This window comes from Symphalangus syndactylus, chromosome 5 (assembly GCF_028878055.3).
Source record: "Symphalangus syndactylus isolate Jambi chromosome 5, NHGRI_mSymSyn1-v2.1_pri, whole genome shotgun sequence".
Taxonomy (NCBI): domain Eukaryota; kingdom Metazoa; phylum Chordata; class Mammalia; order Primates; family Hylobatidae; genus Symphalangus; species Symphalangus syndactylus.
This window is the reverse complement of record NC_072427.2, coordinates 118807734-118823377: the sequence shown is the minus strand read 5'-3', so window position 1 is coordinate 118823377 and position 15644 is coordinate 118807734.

Sequence of the window (15644 nt, the reverse complement as noted above, 5' to 3'; positions counted from 1 at the left end):
AAAAGAATAAGCTAACTTTGAAGCAGGAGGTTCATATTACTCAGAGGTGTGGAGATGTCATTTGAGGTTTTCTACAGAGATCTCACTAGGGCCATATTAAAAACAAGAATGGGTGGGGCTTGATGGCTCATGCCTGTAATCCCAGCATTTTGGGAGGCCAAAATAGAAGGATCACTTGAACCGAGGAGTTGAGACCAGCCTGAGCAAAATGGCAAAACACCACGTCTACAAAAAATTTAGTTGGGCATGGTGGTGCATGCCTGTAGTCTGGGCTACTCAGAGGCTGAGGTGGGAGGATCGTGTGAACCTGGGAGGTCAAGGCTGCATTGAGCCATGATTGAGCCACTGCACTCCAGTATGGGAGACAAAGACCCTGTCTTAAAAAAAATTCATAAATATAGAAAGCAAATTGATAATCCATCATTTTGGAAAAGAGATAGACCCTGGATCATGATCTGGGATTTGAAGATACAAAGCTTTAGGGCCCTGGGTGACCTGCAGTTACGTGGATGGCCACATGGGGACAGCAAACCATTGCAGTCATGAAGTGACCAGTGCCTCCTGTTCAATGCTGCCTGTCTCAGCTGAGACACCACGTATCTCCTGAGCTGCCTTGTAGCAGGTGGTCATACACAGGCATATACGTTCATGACATTGTTTTCTTTTGATGATGTTTCATGAGTAGAAGAAAATCATTAATATTTCACTCCACGATGTCATGCCAATAAAAAGGGTAATTCATACTAATTCCCTTGTGGGCTTAATCATTTTTCTTTCAATATTAGGATGAATATTAGAATCTTCATTAGAATAACTCCTTGAAAACAGTTAATAGTATTTAATTATTAACTAGTAATAATTAATAATACTTAAATTAATTCTTACATGCGGGGGTCTGTCCCGCAGACCCGGACCCAATGACAGATGAATAACGTATGCTGACACAGATATTCTGCCTGTCAGTCCGGCTAAGAGTCCAGGCCCCTCACAGATACCAAGGAAGGTGCTGTAAAGAGTAGCAGCTTCAGCCCCCTCAGCCAGTGAAGCTTGTATTTATTCAGTATAGATTAAATAACAAAGGTCTTGAGTAAACACCACCAGAGGGTAATTGACCTGATTGCTGACCCCCCAGAGTAGAGAGCAATTATGCACCTGCAGTTGATCAAAGGTTGGTCTTAGGACCACATGAGTAAACAAGCTATTTAGATAAACTCCTCTACATTCCTTTGTACCTACTGTGAGCTATTTACACAAGGTAAGGATTAGACTGCTTTCAGCCATAACACTATCCTAAGACTTTTGCAAAATCTTTGGGCCTTCCAAGAAGATTTGTGTCTATATTCTATAACTTCATTTTAAAATTTTTCCCACCAGCCTGACTGTACTCCTACACTTACAATGTCCCTTTTACACAAAAATAAATCCTTTGAGTTCATCATTGTCCTTATATAATATAGTTTTGTCTAAATCCTTCTCCTTTGATAAAATTGGAAATGTTTTAAGTTTAAAACTTTTTATGTTTCAAGTTTACCAAGTCTCACCCAACAGAAATGAATTTTTTCTTTTTCTCCTCTCCTTTGAGCAGTCACTTTCTATTTTTCTATAATATTAACATATATCAAGTATTGCTGGTGGCTGATTGTCCCCTGATATGCATTCTCACCTTCTCTGTACTAAAAGGCACAACTGCAGAATTTGGACACACTGTCCTTTTTCCTTCGCCCCACCCCCACCCAACCTACTGGCTGGAGTGGAGATATCCTCGACCATGTGGGTGAGTGCCTCATCCTAGTGATTACAGAACAACAAGGTAGAAGAGTCCATGGCCATTCAGCTTGCCTTCCTACCACTGCTTATACCTGGATATAAGAAAAATGCACTTCTGTCTTATATAAGCCACTGTAGTTTTGTGCTTCTGTTACAGCAAGTGAGACTATGTCCTAACTCATACAAACACCTGATACATGTCAGGCAAGAGTTCAGCACTTCATGTACTTTACCCTATCTTCACAAGCTCTCTAAAAAGAGGGTCTTATCCTGATTTTTATTTTACCAGAAAGTAAGCCAAAGCACAGAGGTTTAAGAAGTTTGGCCAAGGTCATACAGCAATTAACTGAATTAACTGGGAGAAGTAGAGCCCCTGCCCTAAAACAGCACACCATACTTCTACTCTAGGATGCTTCTGTCCCTTCCTCATCTCTTACCTATGATCAAGACCAAGGCCTGCCCAGTGCCCTTGACAATAGTGTTGGAGCCATCCTACACAATAACTCCAACGCTATCGTCATCCTCATGCCATATAATTGCTTTCCCAGTTGCCAGTCACGTTGTGCTCTAATTCTAGTTCATTCTCATTTAGTCTCCAAAGTTACCTGCCCCACTCCCTCGAATAAATTTGATTGCTATATATGGCCCTTGATTTCTTCTCAAATTCTTTTACAAAGATGTTCATTGCTGATATGGGCCCTGAATGTCTGTATGACCTCTCTATTTTTACCCCTCTTCCTCTGCCAACCCCATCCCTATGCCCCCATTTTCTAGGCTCAAGTGATGTTCATTGACCTTCTGTGCTTATGCCATGTTTAGCCATGCTTATGTTCATTCTTGTCTTGGGACTTTTGCACATGTAATATTTTATAACTTCTTAACTCCCCGACTGACTTCTTCTTATTTAGGTTCAGCTTACATCTTAATTCTGGGAAGCACTTTCTCATCCTCCCAGTCTAAGCTGGCTGATCACTTCCACAGCAGGCTCTGCTCATTTATATCAGATATCACCTTCTCTTTTCTTGCCTTCTATGCAAGGCTGTGAGCAACTTGAGGGAAGGTCTATTTTGTTCATTGCTGTGTTCCAGTTGAGAGCACAATGAGTGGCACAGAGTAGGTCTTTAGTAAATATGTTTCACATGAGCGAATAAATGAATGAGGTAGGGAGGGGGCAGCAAATTTCCAGGAGACTCCCTAGATAGCCTGTGGCTGGCCTTGGTTCAGGTCTGAAATTGTGAATCCCAGAAATTGGACACATTGATTTCTTATGGCTTCTTCATGCTCACTTAGCATCTTGATTGAAACAAGTACTTAAAACGGTCTGCCCCAACATCAAGCCTGATGCCAATGGAAGGCATTACAGTGAGTATTGTGGAAGTGGGTGCTTATGTTTGAACTCTTCAACTTGTACACACACACAAAAGAAAGTTGTGCAAGAAAAACTTCCTCTGCTGCTAGTTTCTACAGTTAATGGTGTTAGAATGCTCCTTCAATGTGTGTATGGAGCTGATGAAACCCTCCCTTCTTCAGGAGAACCTGCAGAAAGCAACTATTATGTGTTGAAATGACATCTGATCTAAGATTCAGGAAATCTGGGTCATTTTCACATTTCTGGACTTGTAGTGAATCTTTCAGAGAGCCATGAGCCTTCCTTACCACCTTTGTTTCACATTCATGCCCCAGCTGCATTTTCAGAGCAGGCAAGAACTTGTGGTGGTGGTAATAGCATTGTTGGGAGAAATATGTCAGATAGGGATTGGAGAAGTTTTTAATGAGTTGGAAAGGTGAAATGACTCTAAGCCACACGCATCTCTTCACATTTCTCTCAAAATGACCACCATTCATAGATTTTTTTCTTCCAGGAAGGGGGTTGGAGAAAAGAGGGAGTAGTGGCCAATGGTAGTCATAGTCTAGGTTGAAGAACTTCAACTCAAGTTAGAATTATCCTTTATTCTTACTCCCTAGTTTTAGATGGTTGTCTAAATATTTTCATTCCACATGTAAAATGTCACTGCTGTTTATCTCTTTTATGCCATTTCAACAGTTGTCTCTGTGGTGTAGGCTCCAGTTACTATGAGTCATCAAAATTATTATGACAACTTCCTCTCCAGTCTCCATGCCTCTAGGCTCTGTGTCTTACAATCTACCCACAGACAACAGCTCAATTAATCCTCATAGGGACCTGTAGTGACCTGGCCCCAAATCTTCAATGTTCTCATTACTTTCAGGATGAATTTCAAGTCCTAATAAGTCAAGATTCTTACAATGTGGACTCAGTTTATCCTTCCAGTATCCTCTCTCATTATCCTTCTAGACTGGTTATACTGAAATTGATCTTGTTGGGGGCACACATATTAAACCATATTATTTTCTCCAATCCTTTCTTCAGCAAGCTGAACTTATTAAAATGACAACGTTTTGCCATGTTCCATGGCTTTCGGATTTTTGGTTGCTGTAGTTCTCAAAGCATCCAGAGCAAATTTTAGACTTTTTCTTATCCTTCCACAGGCTTCATCCATGTCTAGGAGAGCTTCAGGATGGAAAGATATTCCTGGCTGTTGCCTTCCTCTTCCTTTCCTCTCCTGGCTCTAGATCCTTTGGTGTGTTAAGGAGGAGAAGGGGGATAGGGACAAGCCTTTTTTCTGTAGTGGCTATTGTTGTAATCTCTCCTCTGGGCTCGGTCCTGTTTCTCTAACACCGATCACATTCAATGCCTTCTGAGTTCTAGGCCTCCAACTGTCGGTTCTGGAGAGGGAGAGTTGTGAGTTTTCTGCGGAGACTGGGGTTCTTGGAGAAGATCCACTCCGAACCTACCTCTTTCCACCCTGTCTCATTCCCTCACCAAGTAGTATCCCCGCAACTTGCTCCTGGAGTATGCCTCCGTTGTTGCTCGCAAGATGGCTCAACTTGCCTCCTCTTCCACGATGTCCATCTGACCCACAGGAAACTCATGGAGCAGCTTTGCCTTGTCAAATTGTGAGCTTGGGAGCTGCTCCACAGCCACACTGCTTCTTCCTTTCCCTCCCCTCTTTTTGATTTTTTTCCCTCAGCTCAAAGAGGCTCAGAAGGAAAGTCATCTAGCAGTCTATATAAATGTACTTTCAACTGTGGGAGAAGATATCAGTCACGTGATGCACGAAGTGATTCTTTTGGAGGGCCTCTCACTTGGCTTTAGGTTGGGGTACTCAGCACCACCTCCTTCCTTCCATGAGGAGGAAAGGGGAAAATAAAACACATAACTCTTTTTCTAGCAGATGTTTTACATTTCTGACATTTGTTCTGATCTCCATCACCCACGTGCGGACTGAATGGGAAAGTTGTGATGGGGTGATGGTTGTAGCATAGGGGAGATGGCTTAGTCACCTCTCAAAAGCCTTTAAGAAGTATCTGATCTGCCAAGAATTTTCAGAATGCACTATTGTCCGCTGCTGGCCATTGGCTTTAAGTTCTAGTCCCTATTTGGGGAAAACAGAAAAAGTCTGAGTAAGTGTTCTTATACATTCCCAAATAAGAATATTTCTTATTTTTAAAATTATTTTTAATAGAGATGAAGTCTTACGATGTTGCCCAGGCTGGTCTTGAACCCCCCGGGATCAAATGATCCATCCTCTAGTGTAATCACCCTCACGTGATTACAGGCATGAGCTACTGTGTACAGCCAGCATCTATCCCTCTCTCTCTCTCTCTCTTTCTTCCTCTCTCTCTCTCTTTTTCTTTCTATCGCTTTCCTTCCTTCCCCTCCCTCCCTTCCTTCCTTCCTTAAAATGGTCTGCCCCAACATCAAGCCTGATGCCAATGGAAGGCATTACAGTGAGTATTGTGGAAGTGGGTGCTTATGTTTGAACTCTTCAACTTGTACACACACACAAAAGAAAGTTGTGCAAGATAAACTTCCTCTGCTGCTAGTTTCTACAGTTAATGGTGTTAGAATGCTCCTTCAATGTGTGTATGGAACTGATGAAACCCTCCCTTCTTCAGGAGAACCTGCAGAAAGCAACTATTGTGATGTGTTGAAATGACATCTGATCTAAGATTCAGGAAATCTGGGTCATTTTCACATTTCTGGACTTGTAGTGAATCTTTCAGAGAGCCAAGAGCCTTCCTTACCGCCTTTGTTTCACATTCATGCCCCAGCTGCATTTTCAGAGCAGGCAAGAACTTGTGGTCCTCCATCCCTCCCTCCCTCCCTCCCTCCCTCCCTCCCTCCCTTCCTTCCTTCCTTCCTTCCTTCCTTCCTTCCTTCCTTCCTTCCTTCCTTCCTTCCTTCCGTCTTTCTTGTCTTTCTTTCTTGTCTTTCTGTCTGTCTCAGGGTCTTACTCTGTCGCTCAGGCTGGAGTGCAGTGATATAATCATGGCTCACTACAGCCTTGACCTCTAGGCCCAGTCAATTCTCCCACCTCAGCCTGCTGAGTAGCTGGGACTATGGGCATGTTTCACCACACCTAGCTAATTTGTGTATTTTTTGTGGAGACAGGGTTTTGCCATGTTGTTCAGGCTGTGGCATGTTTCTTATAGTAAAAATAATAGCTAGATTTTACAGGGAATTTACCCTGCTCCAGGTATCATACATAGTACCTTAATACATTATTTAATTTAATTCCCCTGACAACCCAATACAATGTGCATGATTAGTATTATTCTCATTTTATAAACGAAAATAATTGAGGCTTAAATAAATTATGCAACTTTTCTAAAGCTACACATGTGGGAAGTGGCAGTACCAGGAATGGAGCTCAGACCTGTCTGACTTCTATTCCCAAGGTGTTTACCTCTATGACATATCTTTCCAAAGACACCATGGACTATGCCTTTACTCACATTACTGAAATTGGGCTTTAGAGATTATCCAACTAGCTATTTTCATTATGCGGGTGAGAGATCCTTTACCCAGAGAGGACAGGTGAACACCAAGGTCACACATTAGAACTTTCTTTCTTGAAATGCCTCCTTTACCATCCTGTATATCCAAAGTCTATTAGCCCTCAATACGTAGCTCAATACCTACTTTTCTGCCCAAAGCTGTCTCTCACATTCCTTTGAAACTTATACCAGGTACTTCCGGTACCACTCACTTGGCACTTCCACATATACTTGGCATTTCTTTAATTGCCATGTAAATAATTTTAAAAATCTTGGCCAGGCGCGGTGGCTCATGCCTGTAATCCCAGCACTTTGGGAGGCCAAGGCGGGCGGATCACGAGGTCAGGAGTTCGAGACCATACTGACCAATATGGTGAAACCCCATCTCTACTAAAAATACAAAAATTAGCTGGGCGTGGTGGCATGCACTTGAATCCCAGCTACTTGAGAGGCTGAGGCAGGAGAATCGCTTGAACCTGGGAGGTGGAGGTTGTGGTGAGCTGAGATTGTGCCACTGCACTCCAGCCTGGTGACAGAGTGAGACTCTGTCTCAAAATTAAAAAGAAAAAATCTTATATGCATGTGACTTTCCCTCACATCTATTGTAAGTACATTGAGCAGTGCTTTCCAAATATTTTCTTATATGGCAATTTCAATTGAGCTTATTGAAAATGTATTGAGCCCCTACTAACGTTAACATGATGTACCCAGAGGTGAGTAAGAAAATCTCCAATCTCAAGGAATTTCATGTCTGCTTAGTAAAGAACATAATTTAAGTGCACAAATTATTATTTTAAAAAGAACATGTTACATAAATGCCATAACAGTGAAACATGGAAGGACAGATTACACATGATTTGAAGGGATTTGGGAGGCTTCTTAGAGGAAGGTGATTTAAGATTTGCCTTGAAGGTGAGGATGTTGATTTGTGAGCATTCAAGGCCAAGGGACGGGTAAGAAATAGGAGAAAGAAAAGCAGTATTCATGGTAGAGGCAAGGGCTTACTATGCCATCCTGGGGTGCAGTGTGGCATCTCAGCAGGTTGATGGCAGACTAGCGCAAGATTTTTCTTTTTCAATTATAATCTGAATGTTGTTGGGTATGTTCTGCCTAGTCTGTATGCTCACTGTAGTTTTGCAACAGGTTGCTGCACATTTTAGCTTGCCTACCTAGACTCTGAAGATGCTTGAGTGAGGACAATAGCAGGAGGTTGCTGGTAAGGTGGTTTGAAGGCTCGTATTAGATCAGGGTGAAGATTTTCCAAAAAACAAGTCATTGGGGGAGTAACTTGAGTTTTTAAGCTAGAGTAATGTGATGGGAACTGCATTTGAGGATGATGTATCTGATAGTGATATGTAAGATTGTGCAGGGAAATGGGGACCAGGTAAGAAATTAACACTCCCTTTGTTCCCTCAAAGGCTGTGGCACATGTAGTTGTAATATAATTCTGCAATAGTTTTGTGGTGTGCATTACACCATTTAGCACCATCTTGTGTTCGATTTTCTGTTGTGGCATTCTTTACTCAAGCACTAGGGTCTGGGCCATGCCTTGCATCTTGTGTGTGTGTCACACAGTGCTGACACATGGCAGACACTGCAAGAAGAGTTGTTTGACTGACACTGAAGGGTTAATATTACTTCCTTGGAACAAAAGGTGGTAAGGAAAGGATGCCAATTCATGTGCTATGTCAAGTTAAACTAGAAGTTCTCTCAGATATCTGAGCACAGGGTATGTGTTCTAAAGTGCTTTTGTTTGGTTTTGTTCCCACGTAATGATTTTTTATGCTAAATGTTCTTTCCTGTTTAAGATAAAATATTTTTCTTTTTCTAGTGTGACAAACATTCAGATGTGATCTGAATTATTCATGATGACTTTTAGCTTTCGCTCATGTTGCATTTTGAAATCCAATATTGCACAGATATTTTGGCAGAATGTGGCACTAAACGAACTAATCAATTCACCGGCATCTCTGGTTTTCTAATTCAATGGAATGTTCAAAGCTCAAGTACCAAACTTCCATTATATTTCCGGGGGGCACCTTCTCAGCTGAGCCTTTCTCAAAATTGAACCTTCTCATTTCAATATTATATTTAAAAATGGAGGCTCGAAGGATTGACTGAATGCTGTGTTAATCTCTGTAGAAATAGTGAGCGGGCCTACCAATTCAGAGGCTCCATGTTATCTACCATATTGCAAAACCGAAATGTTGACATACTAAGAAAATGTTACAGACGTGGATCAGTTTCTTCCCTCTAAAGCTGCATGTCTCATTAATGCTTACACAGCTGCCATCTTGGAAATCAAAACAGAAGAGCAGGAACTTCTGTTCATGTCAGGTTTTTTTTGGTTTCAAATGGTTTTTATTACGTTTTTTTTGAAAAGTCTGCTCAGATTTATTTATTTTTTCAAAATGAGGGCCACAAAGTGGGTATAAACTGTTATAATTGCCCACTCATCTCTCTCTTATTGCAGAAGTATTTTATGGTATCCTTAGTCTTTTTGTGATTATAAAAACAATATAGTAATTGTAAAAGCAAAACCACAAATAAATACAAAGATGAACAAGATCAAGAAGTCTTTCTATTATTTCTCTTTCCAGAGATAACTATTGTCAACAGTTCCACAGTTTGATGATGTCTAGTGAGATAGAGAGAGAGAGAGATGCCAAGAGAGTGCATCGTGGCGTTTCTGTGTGTCTAACTATAGCATATTCTTCAGAAATCACTGAGACCACTTATTTTATATTGGAATTTCATCTTGATCTAAGATCCAGCAGCTTCAGAAGGTAAGTTAAGTTGGTGAACTTCCTAAGTCCTAGAGATTCTGAAAGTGGTTTCTGTTAGTAATATAGCAAGTTGTCAAGAAAACGTCCTTCAGGTCTAATATGCCAAAAATCCATGTTAAAAAGTCACTTTAATATAATTACTCAATTTGATTAGCTGAATTGTGCAAAAGCACATCAGTGTTCCACAGGGGCTTGCAGCAGAGCTCTGAAGGACTCCTGTTCTCCTTCGCCTTGCCCTCTCCAATGCCTTCTGCCCCATCCATCCCTTCAATGCCATGTTCCCTCCCTGAGAGTGAGAGAAGTTCTTAGAAACGTAGGCTCAGGGAAGACAGACCCTAGTTCAGGGAGGTTTCTGCTCTGAATTTCAAAGGACTGGGTAGGGTTAATCTAGCCAAAACCTAGGTTAATATTAATAGAAATTAAAAAGAAAGAGCTTTACTTCCTCAGGGACTAGAAGAGGTCAAGAGAGAAACTAGGTTAAATAGAAAGGCTAGTGTGTTTGTGGATACAGAGAAAGAGAGAGAGAGAAGGAAAATAGGGAGGAGGAGGAGGGGTGAAGGAGAAGAAACAAGAAGAGAGAAGAACGGAAAGTTGAACTTTTACAAAACATGTTGAGGTTAAGTGTATGTATGAATACAGAAATGTACAGATCTTAAGTGTAGAATGAGATGAGGTTTGACACGTACATATCTGTGTAAACAATACCTAATACATAGACCACTTTCCTTTGTCTCAGACAGTTCCTTCATGCCCCCTTGTACTCAATATGCCAATTCCACCCTCCTGACCCCGCAACTATGGGGATTTCCATTACTATAGATTCATCTGGACATTCTTGAGCTTCGTATAAATGGAATCATACAGTATGTTCTCTTTTGTTTGTTTCATTTATATGTCTTGCTCTTTTTGTTCAATATACATTTTTTAGATTCACCATGTTGATCTACCATAATGCTTTTTTGCTTAGTATTGAGTATGGTTCCACTTTATGAATATGCCACATTTGTTTATCCATGAAACTTGCATTTTTTTAAAAAATGGTTTGTCTCATTTGTCTTCTGGTTGACACAATTTCAAACTTTGAGCAGGACATACTTGTGTTCACAGGATTGCTTGGAAATGGATGATAACTGAAATTTGCTGTCAACTTAGAAACTTCATCTGTGATCACTATTATCACCTCCTCACTGCCAAGCCTCAAACCAAAGCTGTGCCCTCTGAATCCAGTTGTGGTAAGAATTTTTCATACTCATACAGGACTCTAGAGTTTCTGAAGCATTTTTATACACAGCATTTTCTTTTAACTTGATCAACACTCAGAATTTCTAGGTGCCAGGTTTTGAAATAGAGAGTCAGGAATACAGACTTGCTTTTCTCTTTCCTCAAAATTCTAATTTTGTGATGCGATGCTCTGTCTGATTGATTTGGGCCTGCAGCAGGAATTACCATTTCTCTGCATGGCCATAAGGGCCTGGCTGGGGTTCCATTTAGCCAGCCCTGTCGTCCTGCTGATGAGATCATGTATATAGCCATGCACTTCTTATCTGTGCTGCTCTTTGTCTGCTTTTGGGCTTTCACACAATAATTTTAAGAAATATTTGGAAGCTATTCTTAAAAAAAAAAAAGAAACAGGAAACGGAAGAGCTGGCTGCCATAAATGAAGATATTCCCAATTCAGTTTACTTCTGAAATCACTAAAGGAAGAAACAACTTTTGTTGTAAGTGTCTTATTGCATTGCTAGAGATTTACTGCTACAGGTCTTTGCTCATGGAACCAATCAACCAAATGAACCTCTGAAGCAATGAATATGCAGATAGAAGCCATTTGATATCTGAAATAACTTTTAGAAAATCTACAATATTATATTATGAGCTCTTTGACTCTAATTAACTTTAAAACAATTTTTTGCTTTTGAACAATTAAATCAAATCTGGGTATGGCTCCCTGAAAGAGTCACCTCCAAATTCTCTTTATGATGATGACATACCTTGTACATTTTGATTCCCTTGTAAAAATAGTACATATAAAAAATAACTTTTTTAGCAAAGAAAATAGTCCTCCAAGATTTTTAAATGGGTTCAATATTCATTCATTCATTCATTGATTCATTTATTTTTAGACACAAGGTCTCACTCTGTTGACCAGGCTGCAGTGCAATAGCACAATCATGACTCATTGCAGCTTTGACCCCCAGGGCTCAAGTGATACTCCCACCTGAGCCTCCTGAGTAGCTGGGACTACAGGCACACAACACCATGCCAAGCTAATTTTTGGAAATTTTTAGGAGAGTGGGTTCTTGCCATATTGCCCACGCTGGTCTCAAACTCCTGGGCTCAAGCAATCTTCCCACCTTGGCTTCCCAAAATGCTAGGATTATAGGGGTAAGCTACTACACCCAGCTGTTTTTCAATTTTTATATCAAATGCATGTATGGAAATAGTATTTATGTTGTTATATATAGGAACTTGGTGCTTGCAGCTCTTTTAAGTATACTTGTTACATTTTTTTAAGTAAATGCTAATTCTTTCTTTTTTTTTGAGACGGAGTCTCGCTCTGTCGCCCAGGCTGGAGTGCTGTGGCACTATCTCAGCTCACTGCAACCTCCACCTCCCAGGTTCAAGCAGTTCTCTGCCTCAGCCTCCCAAGTAGCTGGGATTACAGGCATCCACCACTATGCCAGCTAATTTTTGTATTTTCAGTAGAGATGGGGTTTCACCATTTTGGCCAGGCTGGTCTTGAACTCCTGACCTTATGATCCACCTGCCTTGCCTGATTCTCTTTTTAAAACTGGAAAAGAAAATCATTATTAGATACAAGCCATGTAATCTAACATAAGAAATAAGGTATGGTGAAAAAAATTAAAATAAATTTATCATGCTGTGTGTGTGTGTTTGTGTGTGTGTGTGTGTGTGTGTTTATATATATATATGTAATTTTTCTTCTTTGTTTTTAGGTAACACCATTTATCAAGGATGACTGGCATTTTTGTTTAAATCATGTAGTTACTCTGCAAGGTCAAAGGAGGGCCACTACCATGTCCATTTTACAGACAGGGAAGATAATCCTGCATTATTAAATGGCTAGGAAGAATGAGGCTGGGATTAAAATGCAGGATCTCCGAGACGTATTTTCTAGTGCGCTTTTTGCTACAGTCACAAATGGCAGAATAAGAGCTCTTGATGCATGGTAGTTTTACTCAGATCTGAGAACCAGAAGTTGGCTAAAACAACTATATTATAAAGATTGAAGAAACTAGATAGCGAATCAATATTCACACAGAATAAACTGTAATGACCAATTACTTCAATTTCAAAGAAGTTAACTTGTGTTGTGGCAGCTTTGCAATTGTTTTCTGAAGAGCTGAAGGAATAGCTCAATAATGTCTGAACTGCACTTTTGGTTTGCAAAGAGCACTGTGTGTAGTGATTTAGAATACAACCGCGGGTCAGCATTGAGTGACAGCACGAACAGGCTTCAGCTTCAAGAAGCTTCCTGTGAGGTCAGCTGACAGCTCTCTCGGGACCAAATCCTGACGTATTATAAGGATAACCCAGTCTGCTCTTAAAATGAGAGGATTTCTAACAGGAATTAATCACGACCTCTTTTTCCTCTCTTTAAAAGCAAGCTGCTTTGTCGTCTTCTTTTTTTTTTTTTTCTGAAATCATCACAAAAAAAGAGTTTGAAAGGGAGTTGTTCTGCTTAAGATATTGCAGCAGGTAATAGACAAAATAAGACGGCAATTATTGCTTACTGCCCCTCCATTGCCTCTTACTCTCCCTACGGAATACCCAAGTGGGTTTTAAGATAACAATGGCTTGATTTTTAATGTTCATGAATAAGAGAAGCTTGTAAGTGAGAGTCTGAATTTGGAAGGCAATAAAGAAGCATAGCAAGAGAGGAAAGAGCTGAATTGGAGGGAATAGCATATAAGCAACCCTTTTTCTGTATTGCCCCAAGTGATGTTGGCCTTGTCAAATGCATCACAGTCTGAGCCAAGTTTTCAGCAGTGTGTGTGAGCCACAGCAAGGAAATAAATCCATCATTTAAGGGCTGCATTAACTCCACTAAGAAGTTGGGGATTGTGTGTGTGTGTGTGTGTGTGTGTGTGTACGTGTAAATTTAAATCTAATTGGTTTTGTTTCTTTTGCTCTGTGAAGGGGGAACTTATAAAGTGTCCGAGGTTTTATTCAGAGCCTCAGGGTAGCCATACTGTTTCGAGAGAGTGCTGCAAACCAAAGCTTGCATGGTTATGGAGTGTTAGAGCTGGAAATTGTGTCCAAGCATGTAGAATGCTTCCCGTATTGTCAAAGTGGCCATTAAGTATCTTAAAAGTTAAATGCTTTGTCTTGCACTGGGATCATTACTTCTGATTTGAAGACACTTGAAACCAAATTCACGTAAATTTTAAAGAAGTTCTGCTTAAGCATACCTCACTTTCAGCCACTTTAAGTCAGGTTACCGTGAGTGGGAAATAACGTAAAGAACAATCTTCAGAGAATGAATAGAGGGTGTCAGCTTCTAACTCCTCTTCCATGGCCACAGTTGGATTGTCCAGTGGTGGACACCTGTCTTTAGCCAGTGATCAGAGCTTTTAAGCACCTGATTGGAAAGTCCTTTAGCCAGTTCTTTCTTGTTACGGAAATTGTGAAGTTTGAAAGCTAGATTTTGTTACTTGTAGAGTCCCAACCAATACCTTCATTCGTTTGTTAGAGGGTTCATGTTCTCAAAAGTTTTTCAATGGCATTCCAAGAAGTGGGATATTCCTACTTGCACAAAACCAAAAAGGACCTTGTTAAAATACAAATATTATCAAACAGGGCTGTGCATCATGCCTATAACCCACATGATTACTTTCACGTTAATTATCTATCTGCTGTCCAGTCAGCAACCTTTTCAAGTCTTGATAGAAAACTCAGCACAAGCCACTTTTGAAGGAAAAGAAAGGCCAGAAACAAGGGTCATATAGTAGGTGGGGATGAGACACTTAGGTTTGAGGATATCCAGAACATGCATGATTGTGAGAAATTAACCTCTAAAATGCATATAAAATTATTTAGCTCTGAGAGTTGAATGAAGATTAACTAGGAGAGTGCAGTTTAAGGTATGGAATGTGGAATCTAGCTTTTATTTTATGTTCAGTAAATGTCATCTATTATCACAATAAAATATTAAATGTTTAACATAATTGAATGTTTTTGGTTTATGAACAAGTTCAAAAGCTTCCATTACCTAATGGTTTGATTTTTATTGTACAGTTCTGTAAACAAATATAATATCTTTGGGATTTGCAAGTCTAGGAATTAGATTTTTTCCACACTACTTTTGCTTATAATAAAATCTATATATACCCAAAGCTTTTGTTATAATTCATTATTTATGATACTTCATGTGACCCAGTCATTATTTCTATTTGAGTTTGTATATATTTGTACACTTAATTTTATAATATGTCTGAGTCATGACAGGGAGTCAGAATTACTCACATTGGCAAGCCTTGATGACTTGTATGGTCCTTTAAGAAAAGACATTTCAATACTATTCTACTGCCATTTGGTAGGATAACAGGGCCAAATGAAGCATAATTTACATTTATTGAAAAAGGATTTGGTGATGGTGGCCCACTGTCGTCCCAAAACTTTGTCAAATCAATATATCCAGGACACAGTTTTGGTGGAGTATAACCAGTGTATTCTTGGGTTCTTGAGTTACGGATTGATATAATCTCTACAGAGGTTATTAAGCATTAAATAGTTAAACAGCCTTTGGAAAACAAGTGTTCTTCTCCACTGAGGATGATACTATTATTTTTATTAGTAAACTACTTCTGATCATTTTGGAACAACGCACACTGGGGCCTATCAGAGGGTGGAAGGTAGGAGGAGGGAGAGAAGCAGGAAAAATAACCAATGGACACTAGGCTTTATACTTGGGTGATGAAATCACCTTTACAACGACCTATATGACACACATTTACTTATGTAACAAACCTGCACATCCCGCACATGTACCCCTGAACTTAAAAAAAAAGTTAAAGGAAAAAATTCAGAAAATCCTGGAAGAGCACTGTGGCTACCACACCAGAGAAAACTAACTCTGTAGGAAAAGATTTAATAGTGAACCAGCAACTGAATGTTTTTTTTTTTCTACTTAAAATGATGAAATTTATTACCTTACCATGAGGCTTTAATATCAGCCTCAGAAAAGGGCAGTAAAGCTACTGTTAGAACTGA